General features: G+C 40.0%; 1 long non-coding RNA gene across 1 annotated transcript; it reads right to left on the bottom strand.

Moving 5' to 3' along the window:
• Positions 1-16,103: 16,103 nt before the first annotated feature.
• LOC104913670 lies at positions 16,104-22,698 on the bottom strand. The gene is made up of 2 exons (XR_795539.3): positions 21,670-22,698; positions 16,104-19,980 (listed from the first exon to the last, which is right to left on the bottom strand). It is a non-coding gene; the product is annotated as an uncharacterized LOC104913670 (long non-coding RNA).
• Positions 22,699-23,661: the final 963 nt, after the last annotated feature.

Here is a 23,661-nt window from a genome sequence, read left to right as displayed (position 1 = left end):
CGTTACCAGTCGCCCTGCAGCTGTCACCAGGTGAAAAATGCTGTCTCTGGAAACGTTGTCTCTGTCCATTTGCAAGTATAAAGATTAATATAGAAGTCAATAGAAGTTGCTGGTGCCTTCCAGGATGACAGAAGAGGCAAACAGCCTTGGAACTCATGTATCCAAAGCTGCAAAACAAGCATTCCGCCTCAGTGTTTTCAGCTGGTGCAGCAGTAGAAAAAGCACTGGAATGGTGATGATCACAACTGGACTGGGGAGCTAAAGGCTCTGTCATCCAACTACCTCAAATACACTGCTCGTTCTGACTCAAAATTAAAATGAAGTTTGACTTCAGGAGGTCATCCATCAACAAGATGCCTCTCTCCATCCCACATCCATGGAGTTAAGCAAATAAACGTGCCCCGGCGTTGTCAGCAACTTCAATTAGCCAAATACAGCAAAAACATTTGCCCAATAACACATACAATATCTGTTATGGGTGAAGAGAGAAAATGGTCACTTAAGAAATCCATAACTAATAAGCTAAGCCACAAGAAAAATATGAAACTAATCCATCCATCAGTGGTCTACACTTACAAATGAGGCTACCTTTACCCCACTGTAGCAAATATAAATTTTGGAATCTAGGCATAGCAAGATGGAACAGATCCATGGTAAGCTTTATTAGGGAAGGTCAAATTGAAAAATAAGATTGATGTTAACCTTATTTTATCATTTAATTACACTCAAGGTCACATTCCTCCAGAAGGAGCACCCAGCTCAAAGCACTTTCATTAGCTAGGAAGGCAAAAAATATCTAGAAGTAAAACATATATATATACACACACACACACACACATACATACACACACACACATACATACACACACACACATACTATTTTTTTTTAAATCATGCACACTTTTCCTTGTATATTACTCTATGGAACAACCTGTTATTTTTGGAATAAATATTCTTGGACAACTTTTCTTTAGTAGATCCTGAGCCAGCAGTTTCCTCTGGAGTCAAGGAAAACTGCAGTTTCTCAGCACCTTCAAACTACCAGGCAAACTTGTACATACACACACGTGTAGATCATATACACATAACACACACAGAGCTGCAGGAAGATATTTGAAACGAAGTACCCTTTCTTATTTACTTTACAATCACCATGGGACACAACAAATTAACTGAACTAATCAGCTAATAGAGAGCATTAACTCCCAAAAATCTAGATGTTGTGGTTCCTGTATGTGGGAATTGATACCAGACAGTCTTTAGTCGCTGGCTGTGTTACTGATTATGTCCAATTATGGACAAGAAAAGGAGTCTGAAATGTTTGAGCTGAAGCAGAGAGAGGCATAATTCGTGCCTTATGTTAGGCAGATATTCTCGTACAGCATTATTCAATTATTCACAATCTATTTACCGTCAAAGAGATAATATGGCCATGTGCTCTGTACTATTTACCATTTTGCCAAGCTGTCTGTTGCTAACACGTACTGTTAATAGGGTACCAAGGGGTGATGCTAAGTGAAACTGCACTGGAGTGGCTCAAATCGTGTTCAGCCAGCAGACAATTTGTCAAGGTGGGAGGTTTCAAGCCTAGGATGTAATTCAATTCAGTCACCCAACAAGAAGCAGTGTTAGTGCTTTCTGCACACAGGGTAAGCAATACTCTGAACCAGGCCAGGGATGTGGTTATCCTATGCATCCTCAATGCAGAACACCTTCTGTGCCTTGGCACCATGAAACTGCTCCTTCTCTTTGTTAAAATAAGTAACTGTGAGATCTTTTTGTCTGTGTCTGGCATCCATAGCTCTGCCATATGCAACAGCATACAGCATAAAACATGGAATGCTCCCAGCTTACAGGAGGGATTTGGGCAAGGTGTTACTTGAGAGGAACAACATGAGTCAGTACTTTTCCACTGTAGTCATCTTCCTGCTGCCCCAAGACTAACTTCGGCCCATCCACCCAAACCCTAACAACTCACAAAAAAGACAACTTACAGTAAGTTAGCTGGCCAGAAAAAGGTGGGAAGAAGAAGCTTGCAGAGAAATGAGAGAAGGCTGTTTGATTTCCACAAAGTATATATATAATGGCACATTTCAACACAGCCTTATAAGGATGCTCATTATAAAATTATGCAGACATCATATCTGTAAGCCATACAGATTAAAAGGTATTTCATTAAAGCAAAAACCATCAAGTCTGGCCAACAGGAGAAAGGACCAAGCACCCAGCCCTGTGCATTTCATTCAGGGCTCATTGAGGCACAGCAAGTCTGATACAAGAAAATTTAAGTCTCCTCAACAATTGAGGAAGAGAAATTCCAGAAGGATTAAGAAAGTAAGAGTGTCAGTATGATCAAGAAGGGAAGAAGGAGCCAGGCTAAACTGTTTTCTTGGCCACCTTCCTGGAACTGTCAGGATGGAAAGTGGGTCCCCAGCTTGGTACCTCCCTGCCCATACCAGCCCTGGGTGGGGACCCTAAAGAGGCTGGGGGCAGAAGAATAGCAAGGACAGAGAAAGCTCACAGTCAGCAAAACGAGGAAGGAAGATGAGAGGAGAGGCAGCTCTGTACACTGCTTCATGTTTAAGTCCAAGACAGAGTCGTCATCACAAAGCCAGAGCATAGTGTTATCAGCCTTCCTGTAGCATGGTGCCAGACTTGTGCCAGGAGATCAAGAAGAAAAGAGACTAGGCAAAGCAACATGGATAGACCAAAAATGCTGAGGATTTTTCCCATCAGAGCCAGTTCCCAGCAGCCATAGCATTTACTTATGCATTAGACCACATGATGAGGCTCAGTCATCCCATGTTTTAGAAGACATGTATCCAAGCTTTTTCCTTCAAATAAACACAGCAGCAAGCCTTTCACTGTCCAACAGTAGATGCTACCAAAACATAAGCTACAATTTACAAACATGGAGTATACACACGTGCAGTAAGCAGAGAGCAGGACAAACCAGAGCCATAGAGATCCACAAACAAACACTCTGGACGCCTAACAGGAGGATCCCTTTGAGGACAGAGGCACAACAGAGCGTTGTCACAACTCCTGGTTTGAATTCAGAATCTTCCAGATACTTCTCCAGCTGTAGAGGCTGCACATCCCCAACACCATCTCAAGGCTCAGGAGGATGCAGCTCAACCTTAGCCTTGCGGGGGCTGGACACTCCCACCCAGTGTCTCCCCCCATTTTCTCAGCTTACCTACACAGTACAGCAGCTACACCAGGATACCTTCTCAGCTATCACGTCACAGACCTTCTAACCAGCTATCTAACCTGCAAAAGCCAACTCATGCCTTTTGTTACCAGACAACCCTCAATTCACCCCACATTTGGAAAGAAGCACCAAGTAAGAAAGTATCAAAGATCATCTTACCTTTAGCTGGTCAGCACAAAGCAGCCTTCAAGAAGCCATGGGGTACTTGGGTCCCTAGGACAGCCAGGCACACCTGCTACCACAGTGCCTTAAGTACACACAGCTGTGACCAGGGAACCTCCATTTACATCCATGCAAAGAAGCTGCCTTCAGATTATGTAGTATTATAAAGAGGTGCTGAACACTATACATGATAAAAGGTTGTAAAAATGAGCCTGTTAACACCAGGTGTTCTTTTCTCTTGCTTTTTTTTTTATTATTATTTTTTTAACTGTTTTTAATTGGTTCTGCAGGACAGAAAATCAGAATAACCCATTAATCCCAATATACGTTTTTCCCTGAGTAAAAGTTTGGACTGGATTTACTTTTATCCAAATCTGTCCCCTGTGTAATACTGTGGAAGACAATCAAGTTACAGCATGGGAAAATGTATGCTTTTAAATCTAAGTGAAAGCTCTCTGTATTATTCATTGCAGATGGATGCAGGTGTAGGTAGTGGCTACTGATACCGTGTAAAAGTTCAGCTACACAGCTTTCTCTAAAGATAGGCAGATGTTTAAGGGAAAGGGCTGAAGCTGCACAGGTCAAATGTTAAGCTCGTATCTCATAACAAGAGAAACAGAGGTTCCTATGACAGTAGGGCAAATTTCTGGTTGCTTGTGTCTCCAGAGTTGCTCCTCTAAGACCACACAGTCCATAGCAAGACTCTCAAGCAGCTTATGCGCCAAGGAATATCCATCTAGATGTATGGGTGAGGTGTTTGGGTCCCCTAGGCATATGATGCATTTCCCTCTCACATGTCAGTACGTGAGACCATGCTTTCTCTATCAGGCGATCATTTTTTAAGTGTTTTTTGGAAGGAGATAAGTCCCTTAACTGCATAGAATAAATCTGCAAGGCATTAGGCATCTCAGGGGGAATCGAGTCTCCAGCAGTGACAGGCAAGAAGGCAGAGATCCTTCCAGGCTTGGATAAGCAAGAAAATGGACAGATATCCTTACACCTAAGCCTCAAAAAGCAAGACACAAACACAATACAGTGTGGATTGTCTTTCATTTTTGTTTTCGTTTGGCTGCAGCCCAGATAGATTTCGTTTGATATGAGTTGGGTGTTTTTGTGTCTTTTTTTCTAGTCTCATCAGTTAACAGGATTTAAACCAAAGGGAAGGTCCCCTTGTGTTTGATCAACCCACCCACACAGTTTTGTAAACATCCAATGGATCTACATGTGGTATCACTCAGTTAATAAATAGAAGCTCATGCTTTCACCATCCTGTTACTATGCAGTGTCCTGAAAGGCAGCATAGTGCACCAGTTCTGAGCAGGAAAGAAACAGGATGCCCTTTTTGCTGAAAAACCACAGCTAGTATAGAATTGGAGTTTGAGAAAGCAGAGGTCAGAAATAATGATTTCATCTTTGGAGACACCTCTGCAAATATGCCTTCACTTAGGTTGATGCAGCAGTTTCTCTGATGTGCCTCCACTTCTCTGTTTCAGAGGCCAGTTTCTGTCCCAGAGCCATCAGGCTGTAAAGGCGTCATGTCCCCTTTGTTTGCAAAACCCTGAGGAACAAAGGAACCTAAGGCTATATAGGAAAAGCTTTGCCTCTGATTAAGTCTTGGGCTGCTTGCAGCACTTGAATATGCTTTGGACTGCCTCGCTGTGATGCCTAACTGAAAATGCTGGCTGTTTTTGCCGTGTTTGTCAGCAACCGCTCTAAAAATGTCCCTCTCCTTGCTGTACCTGCACTTCTCAATGCATCCACCCCAGTGAATGAAGAATAAAGTGGTAGAATCATGGACTTGCTAGCAGACATCCACTCATTTTCTTCATGTTTCCAGCTACTGCAGTGCAGGACATAGATATTTGTGTGGGTACAGACAAAGATTAAGCACAGCAATGGATAAATCTTGAATATCTGGTGCTCTCTGTACCTTCCTGTCCCACCACCTTGCAGGTGCATGGTTTTCAGCAGGATTGCTTGCAGTGCTCTTGACAAAACACCTTCTCATTAGAAAATGCCGATATGCAGAAATTCAAATATTCTATGTCAACCATAAAAGTGTTTCTCCCCAAAGTAATCTGATAAGCAGCTAATAACTTTATAGATGTTCCCACCTCAGATTTTCTGTGCTATGAAAACTATCCCAGAGCTATGGAATTGAAGGAGCAAGGGAAGTCATATAAACTCCAGCTATGCAGATGGCTTGAGCCTGGGCTCCTGGAAATTGCCTGTTTCCTGGCAGATGGGCATGGATCCATGTCTCTCCTTTCTTAGTCAAAGTAGTCCTGCATGGTGGCAGTCATCCCAAAGGTTTTTCAAATCCTCAGCAAGGCTAAAAATTCCAGATTTCTGCCCAGCTGGGTTTTCTGCTTATGGACCAGAAACATCCTGAGGCCTTGAGAATCTAGACTGTCCAAAAAGTCTTCCAGAGCTGATCTGGAAAATGCTGTGAAATCCCCAGGCAGATGTGCTCTTTTGTTCCAAAAACAAGAAAGCGAGGGAAAGAAATGGTTTTAAAAACTCCACACAAAGAGTGAATGTTTTAGTTTCCGATGACTGCCTGTGTTTAACATCACCCCTCTGCAGGAAACAGACACTGATTCATATTTATTTTCTGATCTAGAGCACAAAGTTCTTCCAGAGATCCTGCAGATGCCTGTCTGTTGGACATGTGGTAGCTGAGCCCTGGCTGGGCTTTTCTGTCTTTCAAGGCTGTTGCCAAGCCCTTCAGCACTGTCAGAACCCTCAATCAGGATGAGCCCTCCAGCTACGCAGGCCGCAGTGCCCTGGGCATTTCTGGGCTCTGCCCTGGCCTAAAGGACAAGTCTGTTTTCCATGCATGGCTGCAAGACACATGGTTCATCCCAACAACAACAACAAAAAACACCTAAGTGTTTCTGTATGACAATGTTCAGGCATTGGATATATTGTCAGCAGGGATTTTCACGTTTTGGACTGCTGCTTTAACAAGAGATGTCAAAAATGGACACATGTTCAAACATGATCACATGTTAAGAACATTACTGTATGTCTGAGTTGTGAGTGATATGTATTGATGGCATTCTGTGCATCTGATTTTCTGCACTGATAACTGGGAGACAGGGTATAATACACTTTGTAAGGTTGAATCCATTATAGAGGCCTTGGTTCTAAATGTGGGAAAGAAATGAAACAAATACACACATCTTTTGACCTTCCTGAGTTGCCATCACAATGTCTAAATCATCATTAAAATCTACTCTTGAATTGCAGGCAGAGGTATTTCTGTTAAGATGGGACAATCCAAGTTTGGAAAAGACCTCTAAATTCATCCACTCCAACTATCCACGTATCACCAATATTTCCCACTAAACTGTGTCCTTTAGTATGACATTTAGACATTTCTTGAACACCTCCAGGGATGGTGACTCCACCACCTCCCTGGGCAGCCTGTTCCAGCACCTGATCACTCTCTCAGAGAAGAATTTCCTAACGTCCAACCTGAATCTCCCCTGGTTCAACCAGAGGCCACAAAACCCCACAATTTTGGTGTTATCAGCACCACAGTTAGCCCTACAAAGAGACAGACAAGTTAAGCCAGGCTAGGAGATTGAGCTTATTGCTAAGGGAAGGCAGCAAGACACAACGCCTAATGTTACAGCACTGTAATGAGATAACAGGGATTGTAACTACCCTGTGTGGAAAACATCGCTGCCAGTGGAGAGCTACAAGAAGATGCAAACCAGCCACTCTTCCACATAGGCTGTGGGCTATCTTCCGTTACTCTGACAATGAATAAACAATGAAACCTATCATTTTATGTGAAGTATGGAATTCTATTCAACATCATGCTGCCAGTGACGTCAAAAGGGGGCTTCCCACAGAAAGCTGAGGTATGCTGGTGTGCACCTTTCTGTAGGCCTCTGGCTGAAAGTACACGAAACAAGAAATGGCCTAGACAGCCTGGGGACCCATGGCTGTGCTCCTGGTTGCAGGCTCTCCATCACTTCCTGAATTTTTCAGAGGGCTGAGGGCAATCCTGCCCTGGCTTTAGACCCACAACAACATGGCTCCACAGCCTCCTGCTGAGGGGCAGGGTTCCAGCCTTGTTGTGCTGCACTCGCAGGCTTGTCACATCCTCTGTCCTCAACTTCAGCTGGTTCATGCAACGTACATCACCACCACAGAAGTTGGCAAAAGCAGTCCTGTCCAAAACAGGCCTCAGACCCAGATGTGCCAGAGCCTGCATCTCACCTACCATGAGAATTTTGGTTTGGAAACACTGGTAGCACAGAACCTATCCCTGCCTCTCTTTTTTTTTTTCTTTCACATCATCCCCTCTGAATCTTACAAGATAGACTGTGACTATAAGGACAGAGAGATCTGAAGCTTTAACTTATATCCTCTCCCATAGTCAATTTAAGAGAAAGAAAGGATATGGGGAGTGGAAAGTGGAAAGTCTTTTTGCAAGTCATCCTCCAAGCTCCTGGTCATCAGTGATACACACTGTAATGACACAGGTCCTTGTGAGGCTATATTAAATAGTCTTTAACAGGATGTACTTTAAACATGAAGTCAGCAGAAAGCAAAGCACTCAGTGAACAGTATAAAAATACAGTGTTTTGCCAGCACCTGAAGAAATGTGTGTGAAATTTTTAGAGCTGCAAACACATTCACTTCCACTTACAGAGCAAAACTTGCCAACAAAATCCAGTTGTTTGATTGATTTTAGTTTATATTAGGTCATTCAGGTCTGCTGCAGCAACAGTTTCCATTTAAAATCTATTGCAATTTAATTTATTAAACATTTAAAAAAATCATGCAAGCAGATGCCATACTCCTGAATTTCTTGAAGCTACAATTGACTTGTAATAAAATCCCCCTGTGCATTACAAAACAGGGCTGTCAAGTCGTAACAGCTCTATTATAGCTTCTGCTTCAGTCTCTGCTAGTCTTTGTACAGACTGCCAAAATTTTCACCTACCCAGGGGAAGTTATATTCAACAACAGAGAAGAGGAAATTGAGCTCAAATGAGTTGTTCTCTCACTGAACAGATTGCACAGGTTGTTCTCTCGTTACTAAAATTGCAAGGATGGAGGGCTGAGAGAAAATGAGAGAAAAGCTACGGATTGATGAGCAGCAGGAGAGTAATGTGCAATTTTGTTTTTTACGCACTTTGCAATTCTAATACTTTTTCAGTATTTTGTATTAATCATCCTGCAAAGCAGAACAGTCCAGCAGTAGGGGGACCATACGAGGTGGGAATCAGCCACGATTCAGGCATCAACATTAACAACCACCTGAGACACTTTCAGCAGGTCTTAGAGTCCATATGTGCCCAGCACACCAGGAAAATGGGAAGGATGATATTTGTCTTTTATTGCAAGAACTTTTCAAGAGTTTTGGTGGGAGGTGTGGTATTACTATGGGTGAATCAGGCAGTCTCAAGCTCAGAAGATCCAGAGAGATTTTCTACAGCTCAACTACATTAAGAGATTTCTATGAGATCCCATTCTATTACTTTCTTGAAAGACTTTACTGACAGAGGCTTCATAACTCCTTTTGTTGCTGATTTGGTAAAATAGTTCACATCCGAATGAAATGCTCTGAATTATTCAATAGCTAAACCCATCATGTTTGCTGTGATTTAATGGAAACATTCACACCTTCCGTATAAGGCTGACCTAAGGCTTGTTAGGAACCTTGAACAGGAGGAAAACAATATCCACTTAAATTAAAAAGTAAATAGCTACTGTATGCTCAAAATGCCATGAATAAACAATGAGAACCAAAGTTGTTAAGCAAAGACTGTGTTACTATCTTAGTTCTCTGGTGCCAAGGCACAATAACCAATACACAAGGAGAATGAAATCTCAGGGGCCTCAAATTATGAGCATTTTCATTAATAAAACATTCTACCACTGCTCACTATTTTACATTGCCCTGGTGAGGACTGGAGATTTGTTGAGCCAGTGCCATTAACCGATAGGAAATCCTGACACTGGGCTTCCAATTTTACAGCCTGATTGCAACCTGTTCACTCTCCACCACCCCCTTGCAGCTGCTTCTTTGGGCCCTCTATCCGTCCCTTCCCCATGGTGGAGCAAAGCCTTCCTGCTGTAGGGAAATCCCAACTCAGCAGTAAAACTGGGGCCTTTGGACAGACCTCTAAGGCCACGGCACTGTGAGTGCCACATGTTGTGTTGGCTGGGACTCACTACCAGCTAGCAGGACCTCGCCTTTAGCTGAGCCAGCCTGCTGGCATGAGGTGGTGCATCTGATGCAGGAAGATCAAAACAAAAGAAAAACCACCCCAAAATTCAATGTGTTCTTTTTTTATACCCTGAGGGGTTGAATATAGTGTGCATGGTCTAAAAAGAAAAATATGTGCGCATTACTCTAAGCTTATAATGGTAGCAATAAGTCTCATGAGTACTTCTCTGAGCTACAGTTGGACTTTTACAATATGCAGAACACAATTTTCAGACATTTCATTCTACTTTCTCACAAATGCAAAGCGCTAGGCAATTATAGCAAAGTTGGAAATTCCGCAACCCCAAAATGACACAAGAGTCAACATATTTTTCCTTCCAAGAACCTTACGTTCCTAAGCTCTGCAAAGAGATTTATAATGCACTGTTCCCATTGTACATGCAAGACCATGCAGAGCATCTCTGGAGAGAGTGGTAACTTTAGCCCTGTGTCCACACTCAGCTAAGGCTAAATGAAGGAAACAGGAATGCTTCCCCCGTGCCTTCTACTTCTGCCTCTGATTTTACTGAACTCAGTATTTCAGGTACTCGACCAGAATTTTTTTCCTGTCACCCTCCCATTGGAAAATTAATCAGTTCTTCATAAACTGCAGGTGAAATTTCTGACAACTCTCTTGAGCTCTATTGGATATTTTTGCTCTGGAAGCAAAGATTTTTCTCTCTATAGTAGTGGCAATCTCTCCCTCAAGAAAAAGTGCTAACATTCAGCCTAAAACATTAGGTGTATTGCATGCCTCTGTTGAACCAAGCCCACGTCATATTTATTGGGTAAACATTTTTAAATAGTCTCAGCAACACAGACTAATTCAGCCTGTACAACCCTATCATAGCAAACTGGGAACGTTTAACAATGTGATAAGAATAGTTGCTTCGAAAAAAAGTCATATCTATTGATAAAATGATAAAAGATGTGATCTGTTTTGAAAGTTTCCTTTTGGGCATGCTTTTAAGACATATTTGCTCAACGGTTCATTTGGACCCGTCCATGAAATAATTAAAACACTGAGGACATAAACTAGAAAAGCATCTGATCTGGACTTCAGTAAGCTCAGGAAGGAAGCCTTCAAGCTGCTTTTTTCACTAGTTTAGTATAAGATGGATAATATCACTCTGTTCAAATCAGAATGACATCTTTTCTCATGGAACAGCATCTGCTATGACCCACAAGATCTTGCTCTTGATGCTGGTGAAGTATTTCAACTGTAATTTTACTGCTCCCCTTACAGGGGCAGAGCAACAAATGAATATAGCCAAAATAATTATATGATCTCATTAAGAGGCCATATAACCGATAGTGATTGCCTGTACTAAAACCCTAAACAAAAAGATTTTGTCCAAGGAATGGGGCTTCTATAAAAAGGCAACCAGTAGATACCAGTGAAGACTGTCACATCACTAAAGTGGATAAGCTGTGAGAAAAGGACAAGATTCTTGTGGTATCGCACTTACAATAGTTAAGAACAGACGAGATACATACATTCAGACTGTTGTTTGGGGTTTTTTTTGCTTGTGTTTTTTTGCAGATTTTTTCCAAAAACAAACAAACAACAACAAAAACAAACAAACAAACAGCATCATATCATACAAAGAAATTGAGCTAAAAAAACACTCACATCCCTAACTTTCATATTCCTTATGGCCTAAAGAGCACAGCTGAGTTAACAGAGCCCTGACTACTTATCATAGACCTAAGACCCCATTCACTGGTAGCTGCTTTATCTTACTACTAATAAGGCACAGTTAGGATGTGGGTGCAATAAAAACAAACAACTCACCCCACCTTTTTTTAACTGATGTTTGTATGTCAGACAATATATAGAAAGAAGATAGAAACTACAGGAGAAGGGTGATAATAAGCTGTACTTTTGTATGTGAAGGCCAGCAAAGCTCTGTGATTTCTTCAGCCCTGTGCTTCAGGTTGCCTTCCTTCTGTGGTCACTTCCCCAGCATGCATAAGCACCAGGAATATAATAAAACCGTGTACAAGGAATATGCTACTCTGACTTTGCTATGGTCCTCTGTATAGCTCATGGGGAGAAGGTGGTCATGTGCATGTTATTTGTGTATTTGTTATATTTGCTTTTGCAACAGAATATGGAACCTATAATGAAGTGAATAGCTTACAGGTGAGAAAGAGGCAAAAAGAGTTAAAAAAAAAAATAATTCCTCTATGGGCCAGCTCCTTTTCTTCTCCAAAATCCACGTGGACAATGACAGAATGAAAGGTGGGAACAAAGACAAAGAAAAATGAACCAAGCAATGACAGAAGACGAAAAAAGCAACCAATGAAACATTTACATCTAAACCTCAGAAAGAGAATTTATTTGTTCATATTGTTTCCTATTTCCATTTGGCTTCCCTGGCTGGTAGCCCAGCGCACCATCAGTTAGAGGAAAGGAAGTTACAGTATCACATTTTTGTAGGGATTGGATTTTATTGCTTTGCTACTACAATTAGGCAAGTATTAACTCATTTAATGAGGCATAGCTATTAAAAAAGTATATACAATTGGGGATTGTGGATTAGTCCTCCACTAAAGCCCCAAACAAAAACTTTATGAGAGTGAAGGAAAGAGATTAAAAATAGTAAAATAATAAAAGGTGATGCAACTTTAAAGTGGAATGCTAAAAGCAGGGAATCATTAGTGTTAATTAGCTGACAGCCAGCCTGAGGGGAGGCTGCATTCTTTCTCAGTGATCAAACCTGCTAGCAAATATCCAGCTAGTCATGCAAAAAGCAACTTGGAGACAAAACAAGAGATAGGAACCTTTTTCACTCACCTTTGTGCAGGTGTGATGCCTATTCAGTGTTTAAATTTGAGAGGCACTGCCCTTCCCCAATAACCTGGATTTTATTTATTTATTTTGTCAAAGCATCATCTGTTCCTATTAAAACGATACCATTTTCTGGCTAAATTATTATTCTACCACTCAAAATCCAATCTGTGAAGAAATGTCTACACTGAATATGATTTATTAGGAAAATATTACATGCACATTTAAACGTCTGGTGGGAATCCATACAGTCAAACTTGCATGGCAAGAGATCAGGAATGGAAAGCACAGCAAGGCATGCAACTATCACGGTAAATGTTGAAATACTGATTTGGTCATCCCCAAGCCTGATTTTTGGGTTCTCTGGCTGGTTGGTCTACAAGCCATGATGGGTGTAAGCCATCCACCCATAGGTTTGGGATATGCTTGGTGACAATATCAGGGGATGGGGGCATCAACAAAAGTCTGTAGGAGAAAGGAGTGCTTTGGCATGCAAAATGTTTGTGGATCAAGCCTATATTTGGGCTACTGAACTGAGGGAAGATGGGAGATCGGAGTGTAATGAAAGGACTACATTAAAGGAGCAACCACCCTGTAAAATCGCTTCAAGCTGGAAACTACACCCAAGGACTCACTCCTGCTGTGAACACGGATACAGGAAAATTGGCCTCAGAGCTGCTTATTCAAATCCTTGGCAAGGGTGCTGCACAAAGGTCCAGACTTCCATTTTCTAATTTTTTAATTCAAACTAATTGCTTTTAACACATATATGTTTTTCCTGGCTTCATCTCAGGTCCTTAAAATTACATTATACTTCAAGCTCACATGAATGCAGTGAGATTAAACACTCAGTTCTCATCCTTGTGGGCTTTGTGCCAAGAGGAGAAATTCAGCCTTATGTGGTGAACTGGCCTAGGGTGGGTGCAACGTTTTGGAGTGAAGATCGTGATGCTGCCAAGATGGATGCTGTTTTGGCTGGACTGCTAAAGATGCAGTGTTTTCACCTCAGACAAGGCTGCTTAGTAGGCCAGAGGCACATGAACTTTCACAGCGGAGAGGCAGTCTCAATGTACCACAAAGTTACTTCTGGGAATGACGTAGTATTTATTAGAGGAGCAGCCTACGGGCACTTTACATGCATAGGATGGTGACATTTGTGGATGCTCAGATCTCATGTCTGGCGCTTTACACCAAAATCTACTTTACCACTGCTGAAACAGTAATTTCAGGTATGTTTCATGGCTTAGTGATGAATCAGCTCCCATACAAGCTTAAAATCTGCTTTCCTATTTCCCCAAATAATAATAATGAGTCACAAAATTCTGGTTATTTCACACTCGCACATGTACACTTTTGAAAGGGTATTAATAACAAACCCATAGTGGGTAAACTCAAGCGGGCCACTTTACTAAAGAGATTTAGAAATGAAACTTTCTAATAATATTAGGATAAACTGGATGCAAGAAAAGTAGAGATAAAGGATATTTCCCCCTTTATGTCTGCAGCAGCAGAACAAATTAACAGATTTCTAATGATCCCAGACAGTAGATTTTCACTTCGTTCATAGGATCCTTGACTTTATCATCTAGCCTCAAAGTCATATAGCAGTGATTTACTACACTTATTCAGTCTAATTAAAAACAAATAAAGAAATTTGCTAACCAACCAGATGTTACTACGTTTCTTTAACAGTGAATCTATGTTGTTTGCTTGCTTGCTTGCAAAAGTTCAAGACAGAAGTTGAAATCCTGGGCACGCAGCAAAAATATTTGTCAAAATGTATTCTACTTTTATTTTAGAATTAGAAATTCTCCAAGTCAGAATGATGCTTTCAAGTTTTCAGAATCTGTGATTTACTATAGTGAACTTGAAGAACTAGTCCAAGGGTAACTGCTGCCCGTACTCTTAGAGAAGTCATGTTGAACTGCATGAGGGAAGATGGGATTTCAGCTGACTGCAGAAGAGCAAAGACCACAGTGACATTTAAAAAGGGAAGAGAAGAGCCAGGCAATTAAAGACTAGGTATGCTGGCCTCAATATCCAGAAAGATATCACACGATACATTTCTACGCAGCTGCAGAATTACAAGGTCTTAAGAAACCAACTCAGATTTGTCAAGAATAAACAAATAATGTCAAACCAACCTAATTTATTTCTGTGACAGGATAATCCAAAAACTAGTAGATGTGATTTATCTTGTCTTTAGTAAGACTTCTGGTGCTGTCTCACATGACATTCTTATGAGCTAACTGGGGAAATATGGGCTATTATGAAATCGCTGTAATGTGAATGCATAGTGAGCTGAAAAATCTTACTTGCTGAGTACTTATCATTTATCAGAGCTTTCCTGGCCATCTGAAAAGTCTAACAAAGAAGCCAAGAAAAGGCTGTTCTTCGTGTTTTGTGCTGTTCACAGTTTGCATTAGTAACCAGTATGATAAGCATGTTCCTTGTTATACAGTATCTGCATGAAATAAGGCTGAGAAAATTATTTCAAAGAGAAATATTTTTACATTATGAGATTAAAATTCATTTAGAATTACACAAAGAATTGGACTGAAGACTGAAAAAGATCTGAGACCACACGTACAAATGGGGAATTGCTGAACAGGCAGTGGTGGCTTGGAAAGGATCTGAGGAATTACAGAGGCTCAGAAAATGAAGGGAAGTGTGGATATTTATATTAACAGGAGCGGTATATGTAAGACAGCAGAAGTAATTGTCTGATTTCACTTGGCACTGCTTAGGCTTTTACCGGTTTAGATAACTACATCTGGACATCATCCTTGAGAAGGAATGCTAAGTGGAAAAAAACTCACTTTGACATTCCAAAAAAAAAGTGTATCTATGTTTATGGAACTGATTATCAGCAGTTACACATCCAGATTTGAGCAGTGACAAGGCGGTGGGCTGCAACACATTTTCTTGCTCTGCTCCATTTGGTTGAATGTATCCTACTGTTTCAGAACTGGTTGCAGTCACAAATACAATTTTACAATAAATGCAACTGTTATGTAAGCATTAATATCCACTGTACCCTTTGGGATATAATGCAAACACAGTGTACCAGATCATGCTAAAGGGATAGACACACATCAACCTAAAACAACTGCTAAAGTGAGACCTATTTGTGATGCAAACAGTTTATAAGTAGCATAGATGAGACAGAGCTGCATTCCTGTCCTTCAAGTCTATCATCGAAATTCCCTCATTTAAAATGACAGTGTATGTACCCATGCAGTATAGCATGAGGCATACTGGTGTTCAGAAGAAAAGATGGCTGTTTAAAGTTAAGTGACATTTTTTTCCGTATATTTTGGGTAGCTGCTTTTGATGATTTGCTCTCCTACTGAAGATACCAACACAAAACGTATACACTCCAAGACAGATATAGTGTTCCTTGTTTTGTCCTGGCAAACACAGTAATAAATAAAAACATGCAAAAATCATTTATGGTACAGAAAGGCCTGTAACTTTAGTCCTCAAGTAGTTTTAACTGGTTTTGGTGAACATTCATACCATTTGTGTTTTTCTGGGAAGATAATTCCTGAGATGCAAAGCTGAATTGTATGTCAGCATTTTCAAAGACATTGAATTTCAGTGAATCATGGAGAAACAACTTGGTAGGGACACAACAAAACAGGAGCAAAATATTATCTAACACAGATACTCAGAGGCAAGAAATGATCATGGGGTTAAACTACTGTAAGTGGTGGGCTTTTTATTTTGTTGAAAATTACATCTTATACTGGATTCAACATAGATATAAGATGAAAAGAGGTCCACTGGCAAGGGAAGAAAAAATGCAGAAGTTTGGAAATAGTTGACACAACTAAAATAAATGACAACTTTTTCAGTATCCCATAGGCAGGCTGTAGTAGACGATGTTTTCCTGTATCCATGGAGAAAGTAAAGTCTTTGATTGATGTAAGACGTTTAGCACAAATGCTTGTCTGTCTATTTAGAGCCTGCACTACTTGTTTCTTTTAACAGATAATATAGGCAATATCTAGCTTTCACTCCGAACCCATGCTTTAACACTCAGAATGTATCCATATTTAATTACAATTTTATCACACTTTTCTAATCAAATAAATTTACTTTGTCTTCCAAGCAATCACCTCAGTATTCCAGTATGTAAAAAATACTTTCATTATGTTTATTATAAAAATATAAATGTTTCCACTACAAATCATTTTACATTAGTAAGAGGCCATCTACAATTGCACAATATATAAACTAAATGAGTAAGTAATGCTTTGAAAATACAAGTTAAAGTAAATACATATTGCCAATCAAATCACATCTATACATTGCTTATTGAACGCTAAGTAACAGCACAAAACTAGATATGTTAACAGAAATAAATAAAATGGAAACTATATTTAAAGATACAAACCCAATAATATGGTACGACATTTTATGAGCTGTTGCATTTTGCTTGATGTCAATAATGAATGCAAGTCCTGTACAGGAAGATGGCCACACAAATTCTAGTATCTCTACTCCACAATGAAGAATTGTACACTGCTATGTTTACATATGTACATGGGGATAGGGAGTATAGGATGCTTGCAAAAGAGGCCACTTACAGTACAAATCAACATTTGACAGGGAGAAAAAATCTAAGTGTAGTTTAAAACACTATACTCCTCATAGCAAAGAAAAGCAAAATTGAGTTTCTTTTTTCTCAAGCATCAGTAAGATTTAATTTCTTACACTGAGCATGCTCTAACAGTGGGCAAGGACCATGACACAGTACTATGAGAAGACTGAGAGTGGTTGGTGCAAAGTTTTCCTTGTAATCTAAAACTCTATGAACCAGCTCTGTGTTTTCAGGAGCATTTCGGGATCTATTCCCCCCTCAGCCCACTCACCTCTAGTCTCCAGAATGAAGCTGAAGAAAAACAGGAGGAACATGTTGTAAAACGCTGTCCCCACACACATTGTCTGCAAATGGATTTTGGTGAACTTTTAAATTCACCAACAGTGTCTGACAGAGCAATCTCAAACTGAGCAAAAGAAAGATTCTGGATGAACTAAGCAACTGAAAAAACGGCTTTTGTAGTTAGCATGCTGTATTTCACAATAGATTGTAGTACATAAGAAGTGTTTTTGCATCATAAGTGCTTCCTTTTCATTTTTTCTTCCACTTTTCATTTTTTATTTTGACTTACTTTAAAACTCCTTCATTTTTTCTTTCAGAAGACATTCTTATCCCGTGAGTGCATTTCAAATGCAATCCTTTACAGAATGTTCATTACCCCTAACTCTGCTTCTATTTATTAATGTGTAATAAATGCTGTTGCTCTGCATCTGAAAAGTCTTGGACCCAATAAAAACAATTTGGAAACTGGTTCAGCCACACAAATCCCAGGAACCGATTTTTTCCCTCATATTTATGTGCCCTGTGCTACAAGGACCTTCAACAACCAGACCAACACTGCAAAGAAAGGATGACAAACTTGACTGCACAACAGAAGGTGGCATGCTATGCACCCAACTGCCTCGCCTACAGTCTTGGACTGCCAATGACTCACTGTTACTCATTAGAATCAGATTTAAGTTTAAAAATGGCAAGTTGGAAATCCAGGGGGGCACGAAGAAACTGGCCTGTATGCAGCACTAGAAATGCCTCACACAGTGACTTAAAACCCCCCATTTTCAGAGGAAAGAGCTGTGTCTGTTCAGGACCAGGACTAACATAAACAGGAGCTTAAGAGCTCACTAAAGGGAAGATGCTGAAGATGTAGGAAGACTCAAATCCCCTCCTTTATGTTCCTTTTTCTACTGAAAAATGTGAATGGTCTCTTGAAGATAGGCTCCCTTCTGATTTCTTTCAAGGGACCAAGCACAGCTTATCATCTTCTAAAACAGTACAGCTGGCTTTACCCCAACTCACCTTGCAGAAGGAAGAACCATTCCTAAATACCTTTTGGATGGAGCCTGGTGGTTTTGGTTACACTGGGACATCTACCAAAACACACCCTTGCGAGTGCTGTGTTTTCTGGACTCTCACATTGCCACAAAATTAATTTTCAGCCCTGTCAAGACTGAGGTGGCTCCAGCCATGTGGAGTGGCAAACACAGGTGCGCATGGAACCTGAACCAAAAGCAAGGCTCCTGAAGAATCACAGCATCTGGACAGAGGTCTTCTGGATCAGAATTAATCAAAATGACAAGCCAAACTCCTACTGCAGAAGCTTAACTCATCTTCTTCAACTATCCTTGGCTGCCTACATGGTAGTACAACTCCCAGTTACCAGCACTGGGAGCCCATGAGATGGAAGACAGAAATGCAGAATTCCTCAGCAAGCTCAAAAAGCACTATCAGAGCAGGATACACTCTTACAATTGCTAGGTAATTCTCCCACCTGAACAGCATCTGAAGACAGCAGACCTTTGTGACATGAAATCAGGCCTTAGGGAAGCAAAGGAAATACATATGGTTGGCCAGGCCAGGTACTGATCCGGAGATCAATGGGCATGCAATTCCGCCAGAATTCAAGCCCAGATTAAAATATCATTCACTGCAAAGGAAAGAAATCTCAGCAAGTCCTGATGCTTTGCCTAGGGTCGGAGCTACAAAAAAGACCACCTTTCTTTCCTTCTATACTTTGTATATGATGTTGCGAGTGTAAAATAATCAAGTAATTAAACCTCACATGATTTGTCAGGTTAAACCAATGAAGTTTTGATAACATTTGGCACTTGTCAATAATGCAGCCAGGTTAAGGTATTTAAGCATAAATATAAACAATAATGGGGAAAAAAAATAAACAAGAAAGGAAATAAATAAGTCTTTTAAGAATTAAGACTTTTTTTCTATTTAAACGAACACAATTAAGGAAGCTAACATAATGGTGAAAATCTTTTGCCAACTAACCCAGTCACTACAAATTTTATTTCTGTATTCCTTTCTGAAGTTCAAATAGCATGTTACAATGACATTATAGTAAATATGGCCAGACAGATTGTGAGGTATAGTCCTCTATTTTCCTTGCTTTTAAAGAAATAAAATACCTGTTACAGATCTCTTCTGTATAAAAATACTGTAAGTCTTTCTTTCTTCTTGTTTGCTGTATAGATCAAATACACAGCTTTTATGTCCTTGGGTTTTTCATGTTATTCAGTCACTTAATATTCAAATGGCTCTAGGTTTTAGTATCACTGTTTTTTACTTGGAAGGATTTTTTACATATTTTTTTTTTCTTTTGAAATTTACTATCTGCATTAACAGTCAGTTAAGAGCACCCACCCTTCAGGATTAACAGATAGAAAACAAGTTCGCTCCTATTTTTAAGGCATTTATACTCAGTATTTGAGTGTCTCAGTGGGTTTGAAATTTCAACCATTATGTTTCCAAAACTGCTGCAAAGAACTCCTTTAAACTGTGCCGTTTATCAGACATCGCTTTTGCTCTTTGATGCGACTTTTCTTTTTTCTGTCCTCAGCAACATCATTTTGGTACCTTACACAGGAACAGGGCTGTTCTTCGTATGAGTTTCTAGAGTTTTGATACTGCTAACGATCTTCTTTTGAGGCCCCACAACTGTAACACCAATTTTCTTCATATCACTGGAAAAAAGAGAATATAAACTAGGTGAGTCAGCATCCTGCCTCTGTGCTTCCTAGAGCTGACGTGAGCAGAGAGCAATGAACTCGCTCATCTTATACTGATGCACTGGATAAGCCTCCAGGTACAGAAATGCTGTTGAAACACAAATCCTGGTATGAAGAATACTGAGAGCCATTGTTTGAAGACAGCAGGAGGCTGGAAAAAAATGTAAAAACTCATTTAGCCCTGGTGTGTTTGCATACCTGCAAGAATGGACAATGAAGTAGTGTTTGCCAGTGGTGTACACACAGGGGGCTACTTCTGGGCCAGCTGCAATCTTAAGCCCCTTTACCATCCCCCTATCGACATGATTATTCTTCCTGACCAGTGGACATTTTGACTTTATGTGCCAAGCCTTCTGAACAGTTGTCTCATCCTCAGAATAAGCATCATGTCTAAGCTTCCTGCGTCTACTGCTGTTATCACTCCTTGTTTCTTCAGGCAGCTCATTCTCTTTGTTCATTGTGCAATATAGAAACAGTTTAATGCTTGCCAAGCACTCATTAAACAGTTGCTCACAGGAAACTGGGCATTCCTGGAGGATTTCTCCACTGTCCCCAAAGGGTAATTGTCATAAAAACCCATTATCAGCCTTTTTATAGTTGCAATAATACACTAATTAACGGCATTGATGTGTTTAATTATCAGCCCTGCAGCTGTTGGCTACTTCTTCATAACGAGTCTTGTATCCAGTGAGCCCTATGGGGAGTCAAGATTTTCCTGTACAATAAGTTCATAACTGTACTTGATACCTTTTCAGGTGCAAAGAGAACACCACCATATTCTTCCTTGTCACGCTACATTTTAATGTATGAACTTTCAAGTTTTAAACTTTCAAGCTTAGAATGATTAATTGTCAAAATGGAAGGCAGGAGGGAGTTTGCCCTCTAAATAATTATTTATAAAATCATAGAATCATAGAATGGCCTAGGTTGAAAAGGACCTTAAAGTTCATTTAGTTTCAACACCGCTGCTCTGTGCAGGGTCACCAACTAGACCAGGCTGCCCAGAGCCACATCCAGCCTGGCCTTGAATGCCTCCAGGGATGGGGCATCCACAACCTCCCTGGGCAACCTGTTCCAGTGCGTCACCACCCTCTGTGTGAAGAATTTCCTCCTAATATCTAACCTAAACCTCCACTCTCTTAGTTTAAAACCATCACTCCTTGTCCTAACACTATCAACCCACGTAACCATTATTAGCATATTGGAGAAAAGCAGCTACACAGTTCTTGCTCTTTGGCATCTGGGTTGATGGAATATGGGATAGGCAAAAAAAAGAAAAAGATTGGCACACATGACAGCTGTGGGAAAACCACAAATAAAGGCAGATTTTAAACAACTACAAAACAACTACTGAAGTGTGACTGAAGGTAACAAATGCTCTTATACGAAACTATGCAAAGTGCTGCCATACCTGAAGAAATTTCCTCGACATTAGTGAGAAAGAGTTATGGAACAGGTTTCAGGTTTCCTTCATGTGTATTACAACTACTACAGTAATCTAAATTTTTTTTGTCCATTAAACATTATATTATTTTAGCTTAAAAAAAAAAAAAAGGAAGCTGAATATTAAAATGCTACCCTTTTGCTAAAACGTGAACCCCCAGCTCTAGCCAATGATGAAGGGCTGTGGTTATTTCAACTTACTCGGTGGAAATCTTGGCTATTGTATCACAGGAACTGTACTCCACACCTGTGAAAATGCCTTTGCACTGTCCTGTTCGAAAACCATTGAGCCAATCACCTGTCGTGCGGAAAGCTGAAATGTCAATGTTACTTTGGTCCAGGAGAAGATTCGATGGCCTGAAATGAAGGAGAATATGGTGAAAGTTGTGGATCAGACATGAATAAGAAATCATTTTGTGTCTAAAGTTATCATTCACATCACTAGGAGCTCGCAGGCTACATGCAGGTTTTTGATCATCTGTAGAATTTATCCACCACTGAGGCCAAATGTATTCACACTGACAGCTTTGACAAACACTATGCAGTCACCTTGCTTAAGAGCTCCAGCTTCTCAAACCCTGATTTCACATCACTGATGCATCATAAATTCATGGAGTACAATATTATACTACAATTTAATGTGTTAAAGTATTAGTAAAGGCAAGCCTAATTTAGATTATACTTACGTGATTCACCTAGTCACAAACAATATACTAGTCACTACAACGATGCACACTCTAAACATCAAGTTCAGCATTTTGGCAGAAGTTACACATATCAAATGTTCATAATATTGCAGCCCTCCAAAAACTCCTGGGTGAGTTATAGGTAGAGGCGTATAAAATAAGACTAGTGGCATACAAATGGCATCAAATCTAAAAATCAGATGTAAGTGAATTGCGAGACAAATGGAACCACATGAGACTTGTATTTTACAGTTTGCAATTTGAGATCGTGCTCATCTTAAAGCTGAAACTTGTATAAGAATATCGTATAAATAATCTGAAAGTGATCTCCTGCCTTTGAAACGAGGTTGGTGCTTATGAAGGACACTGAACTGAACTGATTTGCCTCCACATTCATTACTTGGAAAACAACTAAAAAATCAGTCTGAAACAAAATCAAATCAAGGAATCAAACACAAAACTCATCTCCATGTTCCCTTGCCCACTTAAGCCATTTTCCGTAAATATCATGCTACCTAGAAAGTATCATGATACCTGAAATCATCCTTCTGAAAATCAAATAAAGATGAATATATATGAATGTAATTATAATATGTATGAATATGAATTATATATGAATATATAATTTTTTCAACAAGGAAGAATTATGGTAGCTGAATCTAAAAGCTGGATATTGCATATGGTGCAAGAGTTGCTCCTAAATTGATCCAGAATTTTTTTTTCTGTGTGGTAGGAGGAATCCTGTTTTCACAGTTTTGAGAGTATACTTCTTCTTTCAAGGCATAAAGGTTTAAAATCAACTAGCTTTCTGAACCACTTGTTGCAGCCCACAGAGAAACAAATGCATTTCCAAGTAGAGGATTTGTCCACTCTGAAAAAGGCCTTCCAGGAAGGCAGCTTGCATGACTCACCCAGCTCTTGTCCTCAGCAATCAATCAGTCCTCACTGACCTGCTCTCTTCCTAGTCATGCAGGAAGCTCCTGAAACACAATTTCTACAAGACACCTCACTAACTCCAATTGCCTTTCTCTCCCAGTGGTAATTAGGGCAATTAGTGGCTTACTCAACTAGTCAGACGTTATTAATCAACTCTATTTCTACAATTTTTCCTCCACTTAAAAGTATATGTCCATAACATGCGTCTTTTTAGCATGCATACCATTTTAAGATAAGTACCTGAGGGGTTCTGCCTCAGACTTAAACCTAAAGACTTGTTTGGCTGTGATTTCAGAATGGTGATATTCAGGGGCATAGGAGGCTTACTTAGAGGTCATCTAAAGCAGTTCTCTTTGCAACTTTACAGCCTATTGGTTCCCTAGTTGTTGTTGTGTTTTTTGTGTTTTTTTTTTAATTTGTTTGTATGTTTGTTTGTTTCTTTTTTCCCAGAGATTTCAATGAACATCATCTGAAATATAATTTGACAACAACTGCTAAATCCATCTGAAATTACTTCTGTCACTGGAAAAAAAGTGAAAATGAAAGGTGATTAGGCTAACATGATCAGTTG

Source organism: Meleagris gallopavo, chromosome 1 (genome assembly GCF_000146605.3).
Source record: "Meleagris gallopavo isolate NT-WF06-2002-E0010 breed Aviagen turkey brand Nicholas breeding stock chromosome 1, Turkey_5.1, whole genome shotgun sequence".
In the NCBI taxonomy this organism is placed as follows: domain Eukaryota; kingdom Metazoa; phylum Chordata; class Aves; order Galliformes; family Phasianidae; genus Meleagris; species Meleagris gallopavo.
This window is presented reverse-complemented; position numbering and strand designations above follow the sequence as displayed.